This window comes from Cynocephalus volans, chromosome 2, assembly GCF_027409185.1.
Source record: "Cynocephalus volans isolate mCynVol1 chromosome 2, mCynVol1.pri, whole genome shotgun sequence".
Classification (NCBI taxonomy): Eukaryota; Metazoa; Chordata; class Mammalia; order Dermoptera; family Cynocephalidae; genus Cynocephalus; species Cynocephalus volans.
Genome location: NC_084461.1, coordinates 97702051 through 97726818, shown reverse-complemented (window position 1 = coordinate 97726818; position 24768 = coordinate 97702051).

Genomic DNA, 24768 nt, shown 5'->3' with positions numbered 1-24768 from the left:
GACTAAAACTCATCAAAACTCCCAAGTGTATGGATAATATTTGAAATATTTAGCAAGTAATTGGGCATAGGCAACAAACAGAGGGCCAGCAGGCTACTCCGGATGTAAAGCAGGGCACCTCTTTTCTCAGAAGATGTTTCTGGGGGCACCTCCCCACCTCCTCAGCCCCCATCCAGAGGTTTCAGCAGACCCGCATTTGCATCTCAACATTCTAGTTCTCTGTTCTCAATTCTCTCAAAATTTCTTCCCCAGCTCAGAAAGGGTTTTGACTCCTCTGAGGCAGGAAAGCATTTTATGCATTCTGCACCACTCTCCGGTTTTTGGTAGAAACTGGTCAGTTTTTCAGGCTTTACTCTATTGAGTCAGAGCCAAGGTTTTAGAATTGGAAAATAAATAAATAAATATATTTAAAGAAACCCCTCCAACTCCTCCCCCCACCACTCCAGAAGGCCAAGCTCTTAGAAATGAAAGCTTTCAAGGCTTGCTTTCTCTATTCTCAGCCAGAAATTTGACTGTGTTCTGGATTCTTTTGTGTCTTTTCTTCTCTGAGAGCATCAGCCTAAGTCTCTTGGTCTGGTTGAATGGTGAAAGGACAACAAGGTAAAAAGGATTTTCTGAGAAAGAAAAAGACTTATCATAGTATTTCAAAATATTATCCCAATTCTTTGTTGATCCATCCACCTACATTACTAAATTCAGCTCCTTGTAGGCAGGGATCAATGTTTGACTGACCTCTGTTCTTCCAGTGCCTGCATCATATTAGATGCTCATTAAATGTTTATTGACCTAATGATTAAACCAATGAACAAAGATAGACCATGTTAATTGCATTTTGCTAATCTACCAGTATGCTCATATTATAAAAAAGGAATTATTGGGTTTAGTTCCTCTGTTGTTGGCTGGCTAAAATGATAGGAATAGGAAAATGTATCATTCCTTTTGAGCAGGATTTCAGAAACCACCGGGATTTTAAGAACACATCTGTGACAATCAATTTTTGTAGGGAAAAAAGGGATGTGTGCATAAAGAGAAAATTTAATAACATATTTTCAGGTAATGAATAATTCCCGTGTACTGGGGGATATAATTCTTCAAATAGAAAAGATTCGTTTTGTTATCTTCTCACCTTCATCATGTTTCCTCCTATTATAACGATAATAATGCAATTTTATAAAACAAAATCAGTGGTTTTATCTGGATCTTTCCTTTCAAAGCCTGCTCAGCTAATTGGACTCCCTACCCCAGAATTGGGCTTAAATAATGGACATATTCTCCTTTATGTAATTCCCCTTCCTTTATGTGATATTGCAAATTAAATTATCATTGACCTTGTTTGGTCCTTAACAGATTTCAGTGGCTTAGAACCATTGATCTGTGCCCACAGCTGGTGCCACCTCTGTGGAATGCAGGTGAAAACAATCATTGCTGTGCTCATAGAAGTAGCATTACAAAAAAGAAGTGAGTTGTAACTCCAGAGAACCTGGTTTGAATTATTGCTCTGCTACTCACCCTAGGGAATTACTTCTTACTCAGAATAGGTACAATGAGCCTAACATCAAATGTGATTGTGATGATTAAATAAGATATGTGATGTAAGGTGATGGTATAATTTATAACAACAATGGATATTACCCCAACTCCATGGCTTGAGCAAGTGACTTGCTATCTGGATCTCTCCGATTTCACTGGAAATGAGAGCTGGGTCAGAAACTGGATGTGAGACTAGCCTACTGCACTAGCTGTCCAGATGGCAGGCCGGCTGGGACAGTGTCTCCCTCCTGCCCTCTGTGTGCTTTCCTCAAGAAGGCACAGCCTTTGCAGAAAGAGGAAGGCCACACTGGTCCCCTGCCCTCAACCCGCCAGTGATTATGCTTCCCAAGGAGATGGGCCCACAGGCTCTTAAGGCCCATTAGTGGGTCAGGATGCCTTTTGCTCCCCGGTCTCCAAGTGCCAGATCATCACACAACCAGACAAGTTATTAAAAGAACAGGAAGAGAAGATTTTCTTAATGTATCCCATGGCTACTATATTAGCTATGTGTGCATGTGTGTGAACAACTAAATATAGCAGGTTTTCTTTATCTCCTGGTTTCATTTTTATATCCAGTTCTTGAAAAGACATTTTATTCATTCTTAGCTCAGGAAAAATTAGGCCCACTTTGTAGTTCAGCTGTCTTCAATTATGCTACTCCACCTACTCTCCATGTTTTTCTGGGCACTCACTTACCCGTTGAAGGATTTATAAGGCAGCCCTCTGCTCTTTCTCAGCCACTGTGGTCATGCTGCATCCACACACCTAATCTGTTCCCTAAGGAGCCTGCTGGTTCTGAATCAGAGACTGTGCCAACTAGAATAAAGAGTGTCTCTTCCTTCCCATCCCCCATTCCCAAACAGTTTTTGGTACATGAATATCAGCCTACAGATGCTATTTTGCAAGAATCACTATGTTTCTTCATTTTTAAAATCTGCCTTGGGTCTGCCTTCATCAAGGCTGGCGGGAAACATAATTTCAGTCATTACTAGAACTCGCCAACTTCAAGGACTGTGCAAAGGAACTTATGTATTGACAGACTGTTAGGATGGCCCCTCTGGTCATGGGCCATGGTCCTGCTGGTTACTGCTGAGATGCCTGTTGCGACAGTCCAGTCAGGGCCATCAGACCCAGCAGCCATCCTAAGGGCACTGGAGTCTAGGGCAGCTTCCTTAGGTGCCCTCTGCAGCCATCCTTGGGGTCTCTTCTCTTCCTCAGGGCTCTGCCAAGGAGCAGTCATGGATCCCTAACATTAGATGGACTCTGACCTTCATCTCCTTTCATGGTCTCAGGAGATCTCTCCCTTCCTTTTCTCCTGGACTTGAAAGTCCCCATCATTTCTCTTTCCTCTCGGAGACATCTGGCATAGTTTCTTCAAAGGGTTTAAGCTTTGACACAAGATAGAAAAGGCCTCTGATATCAAGTTTTCTGTCATGTATTAGGATGCTTGAAATGAGGGGGTAAAAATAGAGAGTAAATTATTTGCTCAAATATTATCCTGTTTGCCCTTTTTTAAAATGAGTAAACTCTAATTAAGAGGCCCATCTGGGGGCACCCTGGAAGGGAGGAGAAAAGCAGTTGGGACATTAAGATGTCTGTGGAGGGGCCTGGGGGAGGGGTGGCTACAAAGGACCTACAGATGGGGAGGGTCATCGCTGCAGCATGCATGTGACTTTCCATGTCTCCCAGAGTGATTGCCTCACTGAGGCATTGGGGCTGTAATTTTATGCTGCTCCACTAGCATTTCTTCATTTGTACCTTTCTTGTTTCATGTTTCTTTTTTATTCATTGCATTTTTTTCTTCGTCTTTTCTCAGCATAATTTCAGGTTGTGCTCACACGCACAGCATAACTACCGTAGAGTTAGATATTCTTTGTCAAGGTACCAGATGACATGAAGGCCTGATTGCTGGGTGATTAGTTGTTGGGTCAACTTAATTAGGAAAGTAGCCCACAATCCAGTCATTATAATATTCAGATAACCACATCAGATTGAAAGTGATTTGAAGGGTGAGCAATTACGCCGCAAGGATTGGGCTGATTTAATGCATAACTGTCTCCTTAATTATAGAGTCAAAAGGAACATTAGCTTTTTGCCACAACCTGAGTTTCCCATGCTTTTTGCATAATTGCTATCTTCCTGTCTTCTTTCAACTTGTAGCAAATGTGAATTTCTGGGCCACTGTTTTCTATGTCACTTATTTTACATATTTATACCTGTGTTTATAAATATTTAAGCTTATGGAAGCTGTTTATTGTATTTCTATTATCCACCTTTGTTGTAGAACATCTGCTTCCTTTCATATGCTCCATATAAAAAAAGTTTTTGAGCTAAACAAACGTGTCATAAGCTTATCCGATTTTGTAGTACATGATTTGCTATGTCCTTTTTTTTCATCACAAATTGCATTTCATTTCTATCCCCCAAATATGTTTATTCTATAGAACAGAAATCAGCATATAAGTACCCACAGGCCAAATCTAAGCCACTGACTACTTTTGTAAATAATGTCCTATTGGATGTCAGAGTTGAAAAGTCATGACACAGACCATAGATCTTCACAGAGAAAGTTTGCCAACTCTTACTATGAAACAATAACCAAAAATCCTTCCCATCACAGAATTCTAGAAAAAAATTAGTTCAAAAACTTTATTAAGTAGCGAAGAAAACAAGCCCATACAAGTGTCAACTTTTTTACTGAGTGTTTGTTATGTGCCAAGCACTGGACCTTACCAAATATTATCTCGTTTAGTGCTGCTCACAACTAATGTTATTTCCATATTATAGACAAGTAGATCTGGACATAAGTGCTGATTACTCTCCCATGGTCATATAGCTATTATAATAAATGGAGATGGTGGGATTGGACCCAGGGCATGGGGCTTTGGAGTCTAAGAACAGAACCATTGCCCAATTAAGCCTCTAAGTGAAAAAAATTTCTCTAAATTCCATAGAAAGTAAGCATCAGAGCCAAGACTAGTGTCTGGTTTCCTGTTTTCCTGTCACATTTATTCAAAGTAAAGATTTTTATTCACCTCTGTGTTCTGTGACCAAGGGAAGAGAGGACCTCCTTTGTGTGTCTTTCTTTAGTCTTGACTACACTGACTATACATTCTGGGGTAGGACATCTGTCCAAGCATACCTGAACCAGTTGTTCCCTGGGTAAGTCACACAGCTATGGCTCTTTTTCCTAGACACTTGCTTGGGGGTTGACTTTGCCCCTGAAAAGTCTGAGTAAAGTGGACGTGAACTTTCTAATAGAGGCCCCTCTGTTCCCAGGAGGAAATGAGACTCTTCCTCTTCAAGTCAACCTGTTATGGTTTACACTTTCCTGTGCTCAAAATGTGGAACAGAAACCTCTGTTTGGGAGTCATAAAATTCATAGCTAACATTTCCAATTGGAACAACATGGGGCTACATGCTATAAGAATTACTGATGGTGTAAAATTAAACTGTCTTTTCACAATATACGGTTTTTGTTGATTATGTTAGTGACTGCAGCTTCATGACTGTTGTGCCTCCATGTGGTCAGGACTCCAGGGACCTAGCACCACTGACTTAGAAACATGTACCTCTTACTCTTCAGTCAGTCTTACTGCTATGGTTTAAATGTTTGTGTCCCTCCAAAATTCACATTGAAACTTAATCCCCATTGTGGTGGTATTAAGAAGTGTGGCCTTTTAGAAAATAATTAGGTCATGAGGGCTCCACCTTTGTGAATGGGATTAGGGTACTTATAAAAGAGGCTACATAGAGCTGCTTGGCCCTTTTTGCCCTTCTGCCATGTGAGGATGCAGCAACAAGGTGCCATCTTAGAAGCAGAGAGCAAGACCTCAGCAGACAGGTAAGTTGTCTTGATCTTGGACTTCCCAGCCTCCAGAACTGTGGGAAATAAATTTCTATACTCAGTGTGAGGTATTTTGTTACAGCAGCAAGAACAGACTATGACGATTACCTTCATGTTTTAACTCCTTAATCTTTTGTAATTTTGGTTCTTTCCTCAGGTTTCTGATATGATCCTTTCTAAATTCTTTCTCCTGAAATAAGGACCTTCACTGTGCCTAAACCCAGGCTGCTAACATTGCCTCAGAGAGTTCCAAAACTGGGCAGATTGTTGTTTCCATAAAAGTATGGACACTGTCTTCAACTGGGCTCTTGAAATGGAACGGCTTGGCAATCTTCCGTGTTTCCCTAGTCAGTTCGTATTCCCATTTCCATGTCAAAATTTTTCTCAGACTTCTAGCTCTCTCACCTACTTCAGCAAATATGACCCCTCCAAATCTCTACACTTACTTGTTGTCATTCCCCTGTCCTGCTTCACCCCTCGCATTTGACAAGGAGCCCCTTCTCCTATGAAAAGTCAGTTGTTCTATAGGTCTCGTCCATCACATTGTATCTCAACGTCTCAGGGAACTCACACTGACCATTTCCCACATTCAGATCTGGTTTAAAAGGCAGGTCACCTAAGCATCAGCCTAGCATACCAATTCATAAGACGTGAAAAAGCATCCCTGGAATTAATTATTGTAGAAAAATAGCACCAGTTAATTCAGGTTTTCAGGAATATCCATAAAGTATAAATTGGTCCCTCTCTTAATGAACAGAAATTTAAATGAAACCAAAAATAACAAACAACCAACAAGCATATTCCTCTCTGACTCTGGTCTATCACAAATGACATTCATGTTGCAAGATTCGAGGATGTGTAAGTAGAGGTACAGTGTTGCCACCAACATGGAAGTCTGCCAGCAGCAATTGTTTGGAGTCAGCTGAAATTATCAAACCCAGTACAGTGAAGAAGCATCTAATGTGTATTTGATCACATAAAATCAATTATATAAGAGTCACTAAAGGAGAATGAGAACAAAAGTGAGAGCTGAGCAAATAACAATTTAAGTATTATGAGCAAATCTGTCTGCCAGTCCCCTCACTGCTTCTATGACCCAAAATAGTGTTGTCAGGGAGGAGAAAAACTAATCCCTGGAGTGCGCACAATGCCCATCTCCATTATCTTATTCCTCGTCACATAGACAGTGAAGTAATCATTATTGTCAGCATCTAAAGCAGGCATTATTGTCATTGTGGTGAATCACCGTTATTATCATCAGAACCAGGCAAAGATATCCAGGGTGTATAGTGAGTGTTCGGCATTGTTGTTTTCCCTTTAAAAAAAAAAAATGATTGCAATCTCCTTATCCTGTTATCCCCAAATTAAAAATACTGTACAGTTATAGTCTGCATGTGTGTAGGTTATTATATTCTCTACATTACTGTAGAGTTTATACATGTATACATACATATTGCGATAGAGGAGATATATACTAAACCACGTATGCTCTGCTTTATATTCAATTTAAGGGATTCCTAAGGATTACTTTTAAGAAAGAATTATTATCACTTTGCACTTTCACTTCACAACCCTACCAACTGTAACATAGAAAGTAATACTATTTTCCAGAAGAGAATGGTTGTATTAGTCTGTTTCTGTTGCTTATAACAGAATACCTGAAACAGAGTAATTTATAAAGAAATAAAACTTATTTCTTATTGTTTCAGAGACTGGGTAGTCCAAACTCCAGGGAACACCTCTGGTGAGGCCTTCTTCTTACTGGGAATTCTACAGGGTCCTGTGGTCAACTGGGTGTCACATGGCAAGAATGGGCCAAGCAACAGTGAGACCTAAACTTCTCAACTGACTTCCTTATAAAGCCTACAGAACCGTGCCCATTACTCCACGAATGCAGTGTCCATTCGCTAGGATGTGGTCCTCACACTCTAATCACCTCTTAAAGGCTCCACCTTTCAAATACAATAATTGGATTTCCCACCCTCTTAACACGGTTACAATGGAGATCAAGTTCCAACACACGAACTTTTGGGAGACACATTTGACCCATAACAATGACTTATCTAATAAATGCACCTAAAATGTTACTTTATTTAGAAAATTGTAACAGGAAGAGAGAACAATAAAAAAACGGAAAAAATTCTCACAGCAATGAAATCAATAAAAAAGAACTTCAAAGCATATTTTGAACAAAACCTGTAGCTCATATTTTTACTTTATTGCTATCATTAGAGAGTTAGAAAGACTAACTATCCAGTTTTGAGTATAAAACCTTTGAAATGTAAGACAATTTCAAATAAGTTAAATGCTATATAATATTTAGTGCCTAAAGTAGATCCCTTATTTGAATTGGAATATTATAAAAATTAAGGTATGCCATTTCTTTTACATTAAAGTTGGTTCTTCTCTGTCCCCATTAAGTAAATATTAACCAAATATTTAATGAATATCACCTTGTGGGGATTCTAATTATTAGCTTATATCCATTTGGATTTACTTCATTCTTTCATGTATCTTCAGACATTTATTCTGAATTAGCTGTTTCCATCATAATCAAGCCTTTTCTGTGTTAAAGACAAACAAAACTAAAAGTTAAACAAAAATACCTTCTTTGACCCTATGTCCTCTCCAGCCAGTGTCTTATTATTTTATCATCCTAGCCAAACTTTCTAAGTTAGCTAAATTTGTTTGCAGTTCTGAAAGCTGATTTATTCGGCCTTTAAGCTGTCTCCTTGATTTAACTCCTGTTTCAATCTGTTCTCTAAATCATACGTAGAGTAGCTTTTCCAAAATACAGATCTCTTCATGATAGTCTCAATCTTGAAATCCTTCTACTGCTCTCTATTGCCCTTAGGATAACATCTTAATTCTACTACATGATTTATGAGGTTCTCCACCACCTGGTGTCTACCTACCTCACCCACTCAGCTCTTGCTACTCACTTACATTTGGAGCTTTAGCTCATCAATCTTTCCCTGTTCAATTCCTCAACTGTGTCATGCTTGCTCTCACGTGGAAAGTCATCTGGACTGTTTCTTCTGTCTGTGATGCTCCTCTTTGCTAATTTTCAAGTCTAACTCTTATTCACCCTTCACCTCTCAGCTGAAATGTCTCTTTTCCACATGCTGTCACTGCATATTCCTCTCAAATTATTCACCATACTTGTCATACCTGGTCTAATGCCTATACAAAGACTCCACGAAGGTGAAGACCATGTCTGTCTGTCTTCATTACCCTTTTATACTTCAGAACCTAGGACAGACCTTGGCAACTAGAATGCACTTAATAAGTATTTGTGAAATAAATAATATTATGATCTAATAATATATCGGTTCCCTTTGGGAATATTATTGATAAACATTTGAAGTTCTTTATCATTCTTTCACTTCTGAATTATTTTAATTGTCCTTATTTTTCTAGGAGAAAAATGTTTTGCAATCCTGCAATGTGAAATGTTTAATAAAAGTAGACTCTGCCGTGAGTAGAGAATGTACTTCAAAGGTGTACTCAGTAGTCACTTGACCAAAAAAAAAATCATCAGTGTTACTCCTAATTTTAAAAGTGGGGACATATGAAGAGATCTTGAGGTTCATTCTTATATATTTAACTTAAATGATGTATTAAAGATATAAGTCAAAAAATAAAGTATTGAAAATGTTAGAAAACATTTAAGAGATTTCAATATTACATAGTTGCTGGAGACACTTGTACATAAGAGGGTACTTCAAAAAGTTCATGGAAATATTCATATTATCTCTTAATTCTATTTTTCCATGCGCTTTTTGAAGTACTCTTGTACTTTAAGAAATTTAAAAGTCATAAAAGAAAACATGGACTTATCTGATTACATATAAATTTTAAACTGTGTATAAAAAAATCATAAATAAAGTCAATAAAAAGATAAAAGATTAGAGAAAATTTTGCAACATATGTTCCAGATTTTTTTAAAAAAATGTTTATTTGGTTATCTAATGCTGTTAAATAAATGACCCCAAAGGTTAGCAGTTTAAAACAACACACATTTGTTGTCTAAATAAATTATTGTGGGTCAGGAATCCAGGCACAAATCAATTGGGCGTTCTGCATCAGGCTCTCTCACAAGGCTGTAATCAAGATGTCAACCAGGATGCAGTTTCATCTGAAGACTTGCCTGGGGAAGAATCTGCTTCCAAGCTCATGTGGAAGCTGAAAGAATTCCTTTTCTTGAGGATTGTTGGCATACAGGCTTCAGTTTCTTACAGGCTATTGGCTAGAGGCCATCTCAGTTCCTTGCCTGGTGACCCTCTCCATCAGACAAGCATATGAAAAGAGCCACAGAGAGAACACTGGCAAAATAGAAGACGCGTGTCTTTTGTAATCATAGAAGTGATATCCCATCACTGTTGCCATATGCAAAACTTTAGAAGCAAATACTAACTTCAGCCCACCCTAGCAGAGGGGATTACAAATAAGTATGAATACCAGGAGTCAGGGTTATTGGGAGCCATTTAAGAAGGCTGTTTATCACAGTAATACACCAGTTGCTTTTACAAATTGATGAGAAAAAGGTAATCCAATCTGAATGTTCGGATAAGCATAGGCAATTCACGCAAAAGGATAGGAACTGGTAATTCACACAATAGCAAATCCAAAAGATTATTTTTCATATGAAGAGATTCTCATTTTCTCCAGTAGTTATGGAAATGCAAATTAAGGTGGCAATGAGAGAATGACATTAACTCTCAGATAAGATTCAGATTAACTTATAAAGATGAGACAGTACTCTCATACATGCATTGTTAATGGGAATACAAATTCTGCAGTCTTTTTGGAAAGCAATTTATTAATATCAATTAAAAATAGAAATATACATTCCTTTTGACTTAGAAATTTAATACAACAAGTTAAAATCAAGAGTACACACACACTCAAACATATTTTTACTGTAGTATTGTTTCAGTGCATTAAAACTGGGAACAAAATAGATAGCCATCAATGGGGAAATAGTATAATAAAGTGTGGTGTGTATATATAATATTATGTAGCCATTGAAACGAATGAATTAGAGGAAGAAGATGCCATGACAAGAGAGAGAGAGAGAAAGAAAAGAGTGGAAAAGAAAAGCAAATAAAAATGAAGATGGCACAAAAATATAACTTTTAACACAAGTATGAATTTATATAAAATTATATTTATTTATGCTATGTGAACAAAGAAATATTAAAAAAGTTTTAAAGGGGTTAACTCTATGTTAAGTAACTTGGAGGAATTTCCGTATTTATAATGTGAGTCTCATGTTTATAAATTTACTTTGAAAGTGAATCAATAACATAATGAAAGGTATGGGAAAATAAGGAGCAACTTTTTGACATTGGTTACCTATGGTGAGTTCATTTGAAGGAACGTATTTGGACAGGATGAGGAGGAAACTATGCAATAAACAAAACAAAAAGCAAAATTTTATTTTTATATACTGAATATGATAGAAAGATAGGTATCATGTTATCCCACTTACATATTAAGATAAATATATATGTGTATTCATATATAAAGAGGTACAAGAAAGAACCAAAGAAAACACCAAAATTTTTGTAGTGGTTATCTCAAGATTTGGAACCCAAGGAATTTTTATTTTTTCCTTTACAGTTTTATATATTGACTTAATTTTTTAAAAGGTCCTGTATTATTCATATAATTGGAATGAAATAAAATATATTTGTATATGTATATACCTACACACACATGTGATTTAGATATGTACCTATATAATAGCCTATTACAGGCTATGAGTGTGAAATAAGCTTGGAATGGTAGACCAGATTTCTATAAGCCTGAGACAAAGCAGAGGACATTTATGTAAAAGACACGGTAAAGAAAGAGATGCAAATTCAGAAAAACAGAAAGTTGTATGGAAGGAAAATAAGAAGCCTGATTTGATAGGACTGTAGGGAATGGGTAGGAAAGTAGTAAGATTCTGAAGTAGGCTGGAACCAGATTTTGAAGGACTTTTTTTTCCCCCAATGGGTTTTTATGTACATGTGTAATAGAAAATTTTATTTTAATTAATTAATTAATTAATTTGTTTGTTTCAATTTCAATCCAACAATCCCACTTCTGGGTATACACCCAAAGGAATGGAAATCGTCATGTTGAAGGGATACGTGCACTCCCATGTTCATCACAGCTCTATTTACAATAGCCAAGATATGGAACCAACCTAAATGTCCATCAACAGATGACTGGATAAGGAAAGTGTCGAATATGTACACAATGGAATACTACCTGGTCACACACAAAAAAAGAGTGGAATTCTGCCATTTGTAGCGACATGGATGAGCTTGGAGAAAATTATACTAAGTGAAATAAGCCAGGTACAGAAAAAGAAATACCACATGTCCTCACTCATAAGTGGGAGCGAAGGAAGGAAGGAAGGAAGGAAAGAACGAACACGATAAAACATTGAACTTTCGAAAGGAGAGAACAAACCTATAGTTACTAGAGGTGGGAAAGGGGGAGGGGGAGGGAGATTAGGGAGTAACTGGGTAAGGGACACAAAGAATAATTATGATTTGTAAGGATGAACATGGTAATAACGTTGATTTGATCACCACATACTGTACACAAATACTGATAGTCAACTCTGTACCCCATAAATATGTATAAGCAATTATGTTTCAATGTGAAGGATTTTAAAGACAGTTCAGACTTTAGCAAGCAGTAAGAAGCAATATCGGAATGTAAGATGACATGATAAAAATCTGTCCTGGTCTTCTGGACACAATGATCAAGAGGGGTCTGGAGACAGGAAGAGCATTAATGAGGTTAATTATATAGATCAGGCATGAGGCAGTCAGGGTCTGAAGTGCATTGTGTTGGGGGACTAGAGGGACACACCATGTATTGCAAAAGATGGCTTAATGATAAAGGAACAAAGCATTTGCAAATACCAATTGCACTGACACACTGTCCCTGTCCTTATGCTTGTGTATAAAAGATGTGCTGAGATTTCTGAAATAAGTGCGAATAGAACATTTTGTACGTATAGATCTTTGCTGTTCATAAGGAACTTGTGCAATTATTGTCTAACTCTTATCTTTACAAAGACGTAGTTAGAGGTGAAAAGAAGTAGTGTCCCTCTTTCTCAGATAAAGCAAGTAGTTTAGGAAGATTAAGCAAAGTATCCACCCTTATGTGAGGGGTCTTCAAAAAGTTCATTGAAAAATTTGTATTATCTTTTGATTCCATTTTTTAGTGAAATTTTTGAAGTACAGTTATATAGTTTGGTGTCAGCTAAAGATTTGACCAAACTCTGCTCTTTAAATTGGGCTTCGATCTTAGCCTTTAGAAGGATGAATACCCCTTATGCATTTAGCATCTCTGGATATTAGCCTTTGGAAGGATGGATATCCTTTATGCATTTAGCATTTCTGGTTTATGATCAAGGATAATATGAACCACCAGGGTACAACCAAATCTAATCAGTCAATGACAGTAAAACAAACAGGGAACACTATTTGAATTTATTATTAACTTAATATTCACTTTCAAATATAGTGAAGCTGTGTTACTCCATTTTCTTTTGCTTATAACAGAATACCTGAAACTGGGTAACTTATAAGAAAACAAAAAATTTTTAATTTATTTTTCATTTTATATGTAATTGTGGGGTACAAAGTTGACTGTGAATAGTTGTGTACAATATGTGATGGCCAAATCAAGATAGTTAGCTTATTCATCATTACCATACATAATCATTTTTTGTGTCCATTAACCAATTTCATTAATATCTCATTAACCCCTTTTCTCTCCCTCTCCCCCTCCCCCTTTCCACTTCTAGTAACCACAATTCTGTTCTCTCCTGCCAAAAGTTCAACGTATTATTGTGATTTTTGTTTCTTTCTCTCTCTCTCTTTCTTTTTGTTTATTTGTTTATTTACTAATTCAGCTCCCACTTATGAGTGAGGACATGCAGTGTTTCTCTTTCTGAGCCTGGGTTGCTTCACTTAACATAATTTTCTCCAGGCTCATCCATGATGCTGCAGATGACAGAATTTCATTCTTTTTTTATGGCTGAGTGGTATTCCATTGAGTATCTATATGACATTTTCCTTATCCAGTCATCCACCGATGGACATTTAGGTTGGTTCCATAGCCTGGCTATTGTAAATAGAGCTGCAATGAACACGGGAGTGCAGGTATCCCTTTGACTTGATTTCCATTCCTTTGGGTATATACCCAGTAGCAGGATTGCTGGATTATATGGCAGTTCTATCTGTAGTTGTTTAAGGAACCTCCATACGGTTCTCCATAATGGCTGTTCTAAGTTTCATTCCCACCAACAATGCAGAAGAGTTCCCCTTTCTCCATATTCTCACCAGCATTTGTTATTCTGTTGGGGTTTTTTTGTTTGTTTGTTTGTTGGGTTGTTTTTGATAATAGCCAGTCTACAGTCTAACTGGAGTGAGATGATATCTCAATGTGGTTTTGATTTGCATTTCTCTCATGATTAGTGATATTGAGTATTTTTTCATAGACCTATAGGCCATTTGTATGTCCTCCTTTGAGAGATGTCTGTTCACTTCCTTTGAATTATTTGTTTGGGTTTTTTTTTTTTTTTTTTTTTTACTGTAAAGTTGCTTCAGTTCCTTGTATATTTTGGCTATCAATCCCCTGTTGTATTTATAGTTTGCAAATATTTTCTCCCATTCTGTAGGTTGTCTTTTCACGCTGCTGACTGTTTCCTTTGCTGTGCAGAAGCTTTTTAGTTTGATATAATCCATTTGTTTACTTTTTCTTTTGTTGTCTGTGCTTTTGGAATCTTATTCATAAAGTCTTTGCCCAACTCTACATCCTGGAGTGTCTCCTGTTTAACATATTATTGGAAGTATTTGTCAGAGCAATTACACAAGATAAAGAAATAAATGATATCCAAATAGAAAAAGATAAAGTCAAATTGTCACTGTTTGCACATGACATGATCCTGCATAGAGAACACCTGAGAGACTCTTCCAAAAAACTCTTAGAGGTGATAAACGAATTCAGTAATGTTCAAGGATGCAAAATCAATATACAAAAACCAGTAGCATTTTTACACTCCAACAATGAACTAGCAGAAAAAGAAATCAAGAAAGCAAGCCCATTTACAATAGTCACCAAAAAAATAAAATACCTAGGAATAAATTTAACCAAGAAGGTGAAAGATCTCTACAATGAGAACTATAAATCTCTGCTGAAAGAAATTAAAGAGGACACCAAAAGATGGACAGATATTCCTTGTTAATGGACTGGAAGAATTAACGTAGTGAAAACGTCCATATTATCCAAAGCCATCTACAGATTCAATGTTACCCCCATCAAAAGACCAATGACATTCTTCACAGAAATAGAAAAAAACAATCCTAACATTCATATGGAACAACAAGAGATCCAAAATAGCTAAAAAAAATCCTGAGCAAAAAACAAATAAGTAAATAGTCGAAGACGTTATACTTCCTGACTTCAAATTATATTACAAATCTACAGTAACCAAAACAGCATTGTACTGTCATAAAAACAGATACTTGGACCAATGGAACAGAATAGAGAACCCAGAAATCAACCTGTGTATTTACAGCCAACTGATCTTCCACAAGGACATCAAGAACCTACAATGGGGAAAGGAGAGGCTCTTCAATAAATGGTACCGGGAAAACTGGGTATCCATATGCAGAAGAATGAAACTAGATTTCTACCTCTTGCCGTAAACCAAAATCAACTCAGAATTAATTAAAGACATAAATATAAGACCTGAAACTTTAAAACTCCTTGAAAAAGAAAACAAAATTTATTAATTACAGTTTCAGAGGTTGGAAAATACAAGGACCAAGAATGGCATTCACTCTCCACAGTGATGCAGGATGTCACGCGGAGAGAATAGCAAGAACTCTCTCACATGCTCCTTATAAAACCACCAGTTCACATCCATGATAACTCATTACTCCATAAATGGATTAATCCATTCATGAGGGCACAGTCCTCAAGATCCAATCATTTCTCAAAGACTCAACCTTTCGAATATCATAATTGGATTTTCCACCCTCTTAACACTTACAGTGAGGATCAAGTTCCCAAAACATGAACTTTTGGGGAACACATTTGACACATAGCAGAAGCATTCCAGACATAAAGTAAAAATCTGCTTATGTGCTTTATATGTTGAAATTCTGGTAGTTAGTAAAATTCTACAATAACTCATGATGACTATGAAAACTGTTAATTTTATGTAGAATAAAGTTGGCTTCCAAAAATATTCAGAAGACTGTAAGAAACATCTTAAAGCAGTACACAAAGCTTCAGTTTGTGGCATTGTTTCAATAAAATCCTTCTAGTAGGAGATTAGAGAAGATGTCTTTACCTTAGTAAATTACTACTAGAGAGAAAGGAACATTTAATATCTGAGTGGTAACATCATTATTAGCAGCAGCTGAAACTAGCAGGCTGTCCAAAAAATATATTCTTCCTCAACTAACCTAAATGGAAAAGGAGTGACTATTTGGTATTGCACATTTACAGTGTAATTACCATAGGAGCAATCTAGTAACCAAAAAATTATTGTTCCTGCAACATAATGTCAAAATTTTAAATTGTGAACTAAAAATTTCAGTAACAAAATTGTCATAATAATCAAGTTATTTGGGGGTTAGGATTTCATTCTATGGTGAACTGATATTTAGATTGGCTTTTGTTTTTTTGAAATTCGATATGAACACCTTGTGTTCCACTAACAATTTAACATAACTAGCTAGTAAATGAGAAAGCCCAGGTTCAAACCTAATCACTGGCTCCAAGCCTTGTACTTTTCCTCAGCTAGTATATTTGCTTCCACCAGCCAGGAAAGAGATGGACACAGAGAAACCCTTAGCTTTTCAAGTTATTAGGATAGTATTGTTTCTCTTAATATCAAGCAGAGTCCTCTCAAAGCCTGAGAACTAGTAGTGAGACCATGACCAATTTAAGTCACCCAGAAATATAATTTGTGTTTCCTCCTAGAGCCTCCAAAGCGTCCATTCCCAGAGCAAAAAGGTCCATGTGTTATGTCAGCATTAACTAGCTCAGGTCTGGAAGGGGAGTTGATCATGACTTAGGTCCTTATGCAACAACAGACACAGTATTATCCAGAATAAACTCTGAATGACCTAAACTAATTTCTTGGAAAGTGTTCTAGGTATTTTCCAAAAAAGACTAGAGAAATATAGGAAGTTAGCCAGCTTGGCATTGTTTATCTGAAAAACCTGCCAAAAGTCTGGCCCCATGTGCCAGTGTCAATATTCTAGAGTGCGAACATATTCTTGTGCAAGGAATATTATGTAAGCTGGAAATTAATCTTAATTAGTCACTCTTTGTCCAAGGGTGGATGCTACAGAAGAAAGCCCAAGTACTTTCAGAACTGATGTACTTCAAAGTCTCCAGTGAAGGTACAGTGAGCTACACTTAATTATCTTTTTATGCACCAAGGGAGGAAAGCTCTTGGAGAGCTTGCTGGAAACAGTGCTCGGGGCCGATGGTGTGGGGCATTGCTGGTGGAACAAAGTGGGGTCCCATTGTCTTCTTCATCTCTTTGTCCAAAGCACTAGAATTAAAGATGTGATCAAAAGGCTTTTGCATTTAGCCATAGTGGGTTTTATTTCAGTTATCCTCTGTCTACCTTTCAGCAGCAATGACCAGAATGGAAGTCTACCTGTAAAGGTCAGTCCTAGCCAAGCCTTACTAAGCAGGAAGAATTTCTTCATCTCTAGGACCTTATAGTATGAAGGGTTCTGTGGCTCACCACAAGTAGCAATATGGATAGACTACTACGCTGTCAAGTCATGTTAAGACATATCGTGACGTTGATCATGACATATCAAGATATTAATGTGACATGTATTAGCGACAGTAATTTCCAGTACTGTCAGTTACTAAACAGGAGAACTGAATCTTCCACTTTTAGTAGAACTTTGGGCAAGTCAAATTGACTGGGCTCAGCTGACTTACCATCAAGTCCAGGGGATGGAATAAGGCTGGTCACAAACCCTAAAGTTTTGTGGACAAGAGTTTATTTAACATGCTGTGATATTGTAAAATGCGTATTTGGTCTTCATCCCATTTCCTGGCATATAAGTCCTAAAATATCATTTTGTATGCTAATGAGTTGATTGATGACTGGCCACCCCTTGGTAGCTTCAGGATGGAGGCTGATCACTGAAAAGACCAAGGCAAGATCAGAGGGACTTTCAGCCCCACCCTCCAACCTCTTGGTTGAGTTGAGTTGACCATCAATGGCCAATGATTTAATCAATCATGCCTATGTAATGAGCCTCCATAAAAACCCAAAAGACTGGGTTCAAGGAGCCTTTGGATAGCTGAATACATGGAAGTTTTTGGAGGGTGGTGTTCCGGAGAGGGCATGAAAGTTCTGTGACCCTTCCCACATGCTTTGCCCACATGCTCCCCACATGCTTTGCATCTCTTCATCTGTATCCCTTGCAACAGTTTCTATAATAAACCAGTAAATGTGGGTAAAGTGTCCCCCTTAGTCCTGTGAGCTGCTCTAGCAAATTAATCAAGCCCAGGAAGGGGATCATGGGAACCCTGATTTATAGCCAGTAGGTCAGAAGTGCAGGTCACAACCTGAGAATTGCTAGTGACAGCAGAAGTGGGGGTGGGAGAGTGGGGCAGGGAGACAGTCTTATGGGACTGTGCCCTTAACCTGTGGGATCTGATGCTATATTCAAGTAGATTGTGTCAGAATTAAATTGAATTAGAGGACACCTAGGTGGTGTCTGCTGCAGAACTGGTGGATTGCTCGGTGTGTGGGGAAAACCCCTACACATCTGGTCACAGAAGTATTCTGTTTTGATTGTTTAGTGAGGAAATAGAAAAAGCACTTTGGTTTGGTTTTTCCTGTATCCACACATTTTTTTGGAAAAGGTTTTTACCAGTACTAGCCAATGCAACATCTATCCCGTCCTATCTATTGCTCCTCCTTCAGGAATTAAAGTAAAAACAATCCATCTATTTCTTAATAGCTCACACTCAAAATTCAGCAACTAGAAAAGAGAAATATGTAAAAATATCTTCCTGAGGCTGAGATCTAATTTCCCTCTGGCTTGGCCCCTTGTCTTTCAGCTCCAAAGGATGTGGGCAAATGTTTGAATTGTGATTGACTTAATGGGAATAAAGAAGAGGAGGATCAGGTTCCTTTTGTCAATGCAGACATCAGTTTCCAACTCTGCTTTTCTACATTCTCTAATGTAATGGACCTGCCCAAGAGAGAAGAGAACAAAGAAACTTCTATGGGAAATTATGTCCTCTGTCAAGCCAAGACCACCCAGTGCATTAATGGAAAGAAAGAGGCTAGGCAGAGCCACAGGATAAATATTGAAAAGGATGTCTACTTAGACAAGAAATGCAACTCCTAATGTTTCATTTCTCCAAATTTTCTCTTATATAACCAGAAATTATTTCCTGTCTCCATTTGCTCTATTTCTGCAGCTTCTTCTGAAACTGATCACTTTTTCCTTTCAATTTCCTATCACGTATGGGTCATTTTTCTAACACTAGAGATGCTAAAAGCAGCAGATTCTGCCAGACAATGACTCGAATCTCATCGTTATTAAAAATTTAAAACCTCGTGAAATTTAGGCAAAACACAAAACTAATATTGTCAAAATGTTTGAAATTCTATGAAAATGAAGATAAAGACTTTAAATAGCGCAGTGGCTAAAGAAACTAATCATAGTAGTCACTGTCATTTATTGAGTGCCTGCTATGCACTTTAAGGTACCAATGACTAAGTTTAATTACAGCAGAATCTATTAAAAGGTATTCTTCAAAGCAAAAGTTTGGGTCTTTTCAAAGGGGTTTCTAGAATGTATCCAAGGAATTTAGAAGCATGTTTTCTTTTTGAGCCCTGACTTTGGTACTAGAGATGGAATCGGTGGGGGGAAGGAGTTTGACTCTTTCAAAAATTAGTGGTGGCAACATGCTTGACTGTGAGCCACGGTGACTGTTGCCAAACAGTGTGGGGAAAGGCCGGGATAGGGAAGAGATGGCCCAGTTCTGCCAACATGACCTTGTGGGTTTTCATGGCTCTTAATTCTAGAGTGGTAAGCCAGAGTTGAGGGTCCAGAGTGAAGTAAGGCAGTGGTCTGGACAACTGCATAATAGCAGACTCGAGATCCAAGGACTGATGGCAAGATGCCTTTCTAGGAGCTTTAAGCAACCAGATTCATTTGCCATTTTTTGTCCCCTTTGCTTATAGAGCAATTTTAAATAGTAATATATAGCATATGAGAATATTCAGTTCTTGCTTTGTTTCAGTCTGTGTTTCAAATGATTTACATGCATTATATCACTTACCCAAATGACAACTTATGAGACAGTTAATGTAATCATTTTCTACTTACAGATAAGAAAACATGTACAGAGAGGGTTAATAACTTGCCCAAAGATGCACAGCTAGTTTGTGGTGAGTTCAGATGTCTGACTCCTGGCCTCTCTGCTACAGCCCCCTCTAGAACAATTTCTCTCTGGGTATACCACCTCTTATAATGCTCTTCTTTCCTTGGTGCCTATACTATTTCTTGTGCAATTTCCTCGTCTGCTGCAAATTGTCAAGTAATATTACAAATTTTGGAGGTTGTATCTCACTTGGGAGGGTCAGACCGATCACTTGAATGTATTGTACCCTAAGTGGAGATGCCCCCTCCCCTATGACGAAGGCACATAAAGTGTAAACTATTTCCCACGATCAGGCTAATACACAATATTTGTGAGTAAGAAACCCAAGTCATTTAACAACCAACCAGAGAGTCCAATTGTAATAAATACAGTGAAATATGATAGGCTATCATGATAATTAGAGGCACGACACAACCCAAAATTACTTCCTAAATTATCTATCTTGCTACTTATCAGAGTACTAATAATATGCCTCTTATTAATACAGTTTTGGTTCCAGCAACATGGTTAGATGGAACTAACAGACGTAATATCCTCCCACTGTAATCACATAAAAATGCTGAACAAAGTATAGTACAAAAATTTTAAATCAGATAAAAATATTGTCATGTGCAATGAATAGTGGACACAAAATTAGAGCACTAAGTAGCAGGTGTCTAAATAGTGGGCAACTTTCCTACCAGCCTTGATGGAAGGACCTAGGCTCCCTCTTTCTTATGGCTCCATCATCTTCATCATGCAATTTCTGTGCCTATTTTCATCAAGCTGCTGAAGGTTAAAAGACTCAGAACATGGCCTGTTAGGAAGTCTTACGGGCCAGGCCTAGACATGGCCTCTATCTCTTCCTCTTCTGTTCCACTGGGCACACATGACAGCAACTGGGAAATGCAGTCAGGCTGTGGCCCCAAGAGGAGAAACTGGATTTGGAAACTAGCTGGAAGTCTGTGTCATGGTAAGCAAAAGAGACCACTTTCTAATCATTTTAGATAAATGGAAATTGAATGAAAAGAACACAAACTCCTTTGGTTTCAGTTGCTTACATTTTCAGGAAGAGTAGACTGAGGAAATTTTATGTAGGTAAGTTAATTGTGAAAAGTCTTTTTGGGTAATATCTAATTATGCAGCACAAGAGGATAATTTACTTTTCCATTAATACGTTCCTATATTCTCAATAAAGTTATTTCTTAATCCAGAGAAATCTGTTTTCCTTTTGCTACTCAAAATCAGCATGTATTTGATGCTTTCTCTAAAAAGCTATGAATGGATACGAATTAGGAGGTTAAAATATCTGCACATGTTTTTAGAAGTAAATGAGTTCAAGTGTCAAGGCCAAATCTACTGAGTTACAGATATAGTATATCAGATAAGAACATTAATTTAATTTTTATATTTCTGAGCATTTGCTTAGTAAATCTAAATATCCCATATAAGAATTTAGTTTTATACAAACCTTAAAAGTTTGTTTGATTTTTCTTAGTTTGCCCTAAAATTTGAAGTTTATTGGCTACAGATGTCAAATCAGAAGTTAGGGAGCAAAGTATAAGAAGGAGAGTGTGTGTTTAGTTCTACATACTCTTTTCCCTGTCAGGACAGCTTCTCTTTCCAGATGCTTTTTGCAAGCTTCTCTTTCTCCATGGGATGGGGAGATCCTTCAGATGACCTGCCAGCCCCAGCCTTATGTACAGAGGCTCACTGCTCACTGTGCTCCGGGATCACTGTTTTTCTTATCATCATGCTCCTTCCTCTCATTGGGGCCTCACCAAGGATTTTCCCTCTTCCAGGAACATTGTCTTTGCTAAATACCTTCCATTTGTCCTTTCAGATACCAACTTAAACTTCATAACACAAGCTCAGAGAAGCCCTTTCCTAAACCATATGCTGGATCGGCGCTCTTGTGATACACTCTGTAAAACTGAGTACTTTCTTATAGCAGTTTAACAGACCTGCGATTAAATAATTACTTGTGAATTTGATTGTTCAAAATTTGTTTCTCCCATGAGAATATAAGATCCATGAATGGAGAGGCCTTATTTGTCATGTTCACCATTGTATTCCTAGTTCCTAGGTTGAGTGCCTGTTTAGATGGGCATCAATAGACATTAATTCAATAAATGAGTATGGTGCTCATCCATAAACAGTTTGAAAACCTTGCTTTTTTTTAAAAATGGATCTCTATGACTTTTTACTAAGTAGAAGGCTGGAAGAATAAACCTTTAATGATCTTCACAACTGAGAGTACACACATTCCCTAGCCTCTCTCTGCTGGGGCTTACTGGGGGCTCCCACCTCCCTTTACAGGTTCCAAGTACAGCACTATGGAATCTTCAAGGGGAAGCAAGAGAATTGGCAGGTGTTGTTTTCGGCCAGCCCCATGGAGGAGGTTTAAGTGTGGTACATAAACCTCTGTAGTTGTGCCTGGACCTATTATTAGAATAAGACAAAGTCCAGGAAATCAGAAACTATCAAAAAGGCTGGGGATCCTGAGGTATAGATGGGGGCTCTGCCTCCTAGTGTATTGCTTATAATACTCCTGGTCTAATTCCCAAGTATGTTCTCTCTGTACTCCTGGAAGTAATGCTGTTGGATTGGGCTTCAGGGTGGTTCAGGTCTGAGAAAAAGCACTGCGCATTTATTTCCCTTATCTGGTGTCCACTCAACCATCTGAGAGCACTTTGGGAGCTCAGGGAAACAGGGAACCTTTATGATTCTTTCACAATTTCATTCGTGTCCTTGCCAGAGGGCTTACTGAGGATTTTATCAAGGCCACAGCTGCAAGGGGTTGTCTCAGGTCAGTGGGAAAGACTGATCCATCTCTTGGAGTGAGACTAAATAAAACTGTAAAGTCAATAGGGTTGCATTTTTCAAAGGGATCCCTGAGAATACTCAGGTCATCCAGGGCCACCAGACCTTGGTCAGCACCATGTGGTGTAGAGCTGTCGAAGATTTTCTTATAGCTGCAGAAGAGAACAAGACTTAAGAGAGGTGTCCTTTCTGTAATCTGCAAGTGGGTGTCTATGTTTCTGCCCTTAGCTTCCAATTAAAATTTTATTATTTGGCTATTGTGGAATGACAGATGCAACTCTGATTCCGGAACAACAAGTGAATAAATCATACATTTTCTGCTAAGCCCTGAGAAGTGTTTGAAACTAAGCTTGTGAGGAAAGAAGGAACTAGAAGCCCCTCAGGCAGTGGGAATCCTCCACACAACCTCTTGGCTGCGATCTTTGCTCAGCCAAAACCTCAATACTCTCGCTTCATGGGCCTTTCCTCGTGAGTCATACCTTTTGGTATGCTTTTGCCCTGTGCCTCTTCAGCACTCATTGGCTCACTCTTGTCATGGTATTCTGCACAATTGCTTTTCACAGATAATTCATTCTAAGTCTACTCTTTCTATTAAGTCATCTAGGACTTGATAGGGTTTTTTTCATCAACTGAGCAGCAGTTCTAGAGCCATCTGTTTGGTTGTAATAAGATGGTTAGGTCTCCCCTACAACAAGAATTACCTTTTCCTTGCACATATGCTTGTCGTTTGTTGTGGAGGAATCAGAAAGTGGTTGTATGTGCATAATGCCCACAATATCATGGCATTAAACTTCCTCAGCATCAGCAGACAGGTGGTCTGAGAAGAGTAGGAAAGCGAAACACCTGGCTTAATTCTCTTATGTCCTTCACTTTCTATGATCAGTTTTTGTAAGTCCTGCATTATCAATACATGAATTTGGTAATATAACCTGATAATCTGCATATATTATGTCTAATCCATAGAAATAATAAATATAGGCATCTCAAAGGTTAAGCATTATTTCACTGAATCTTTTCAATTTCTCTTTAGCCCTGGCTCATAGAATCTATTGCAATTCTGCACAGAGCCTGCTAGCTGACTTCCACTGTCTGTGCTCTGCTTCTTGGTCATAGGAGACCAAATCTTTCACTGGGTGCATTACTACCTAGCTAAAAGCACAGTTTTTAGCCTTTCCTGAAGCCAGCTTTGGCTATGTCATTTAAGTTTTAGCCAATGCAGTGTAAATGTAATCATTAAATGGGGTTTTAGAGGACAAATCCCTTTACAGAGAGTCTCCTCCATTTGTTGCCTGGTCTATAAATGTGATTAGGAGGCTTCTTGGGGCTTTTAAGGACAAAGGCCACAGCCAGGGATGATGGAAAGAGACCTGGAAGGATCTGGGTTTCTTGACGACTCTGTGGAGCCACCTTATCAGTTTTGGACGGCCTATCTTTGTATTCTTTCTGTGTGTGAGAGAAATAAGAGACATCTGTCTTGTTTAAGCCACTGTCATTTTGAGGTTTTCTATTATGTGCAGCTGATTCTAATTCTAACTTATGCACCATCTACCATCCACTTAACAACATGGGTCCAGCTGTCCATAGACAAGTGTATTTTCAATCTATGGCTTTACAGATAAAATGATAAAAGTGAGTGTAATGACAGATCTAAAGTAATTGCCAAAATTCAGGGAAAAATACGGCTCACAACCATCAACCTTATTTTCTTTCTTGCCCTTTCTGTCAAGTGCAGAATTATTAAAGTCATTACCCCAGAAAAATGTCCGCTGCTATCTACAGTCTGTAGCTTCACATCCCTCATTTCCATCCTTGCATCCTCCTACTTCTTAGTACACTCAAAATAAAATTGTTTGCAAGTTGTATTCAGTCAAGATTAGAGTACTTTTGCAAACAAAATTTGATTTTGAATTGTGATTTATATGCACAATTACTGGGATCTAGAAAAGATGTTTATTCAAATAAGAAATTAATTCAGGAAACAAAATGCCCAAAGTGGTGTTTATTATAGTCATGTCATCAGAACCCTTCACTGTTTTCCAACTAGACACAAAAAATCTTTAACTTTGTTCATAGTGATGGTTGTTCAAATAATGGATACTTAAGTCACCAGGATGTCAGAGAGAAAGAGG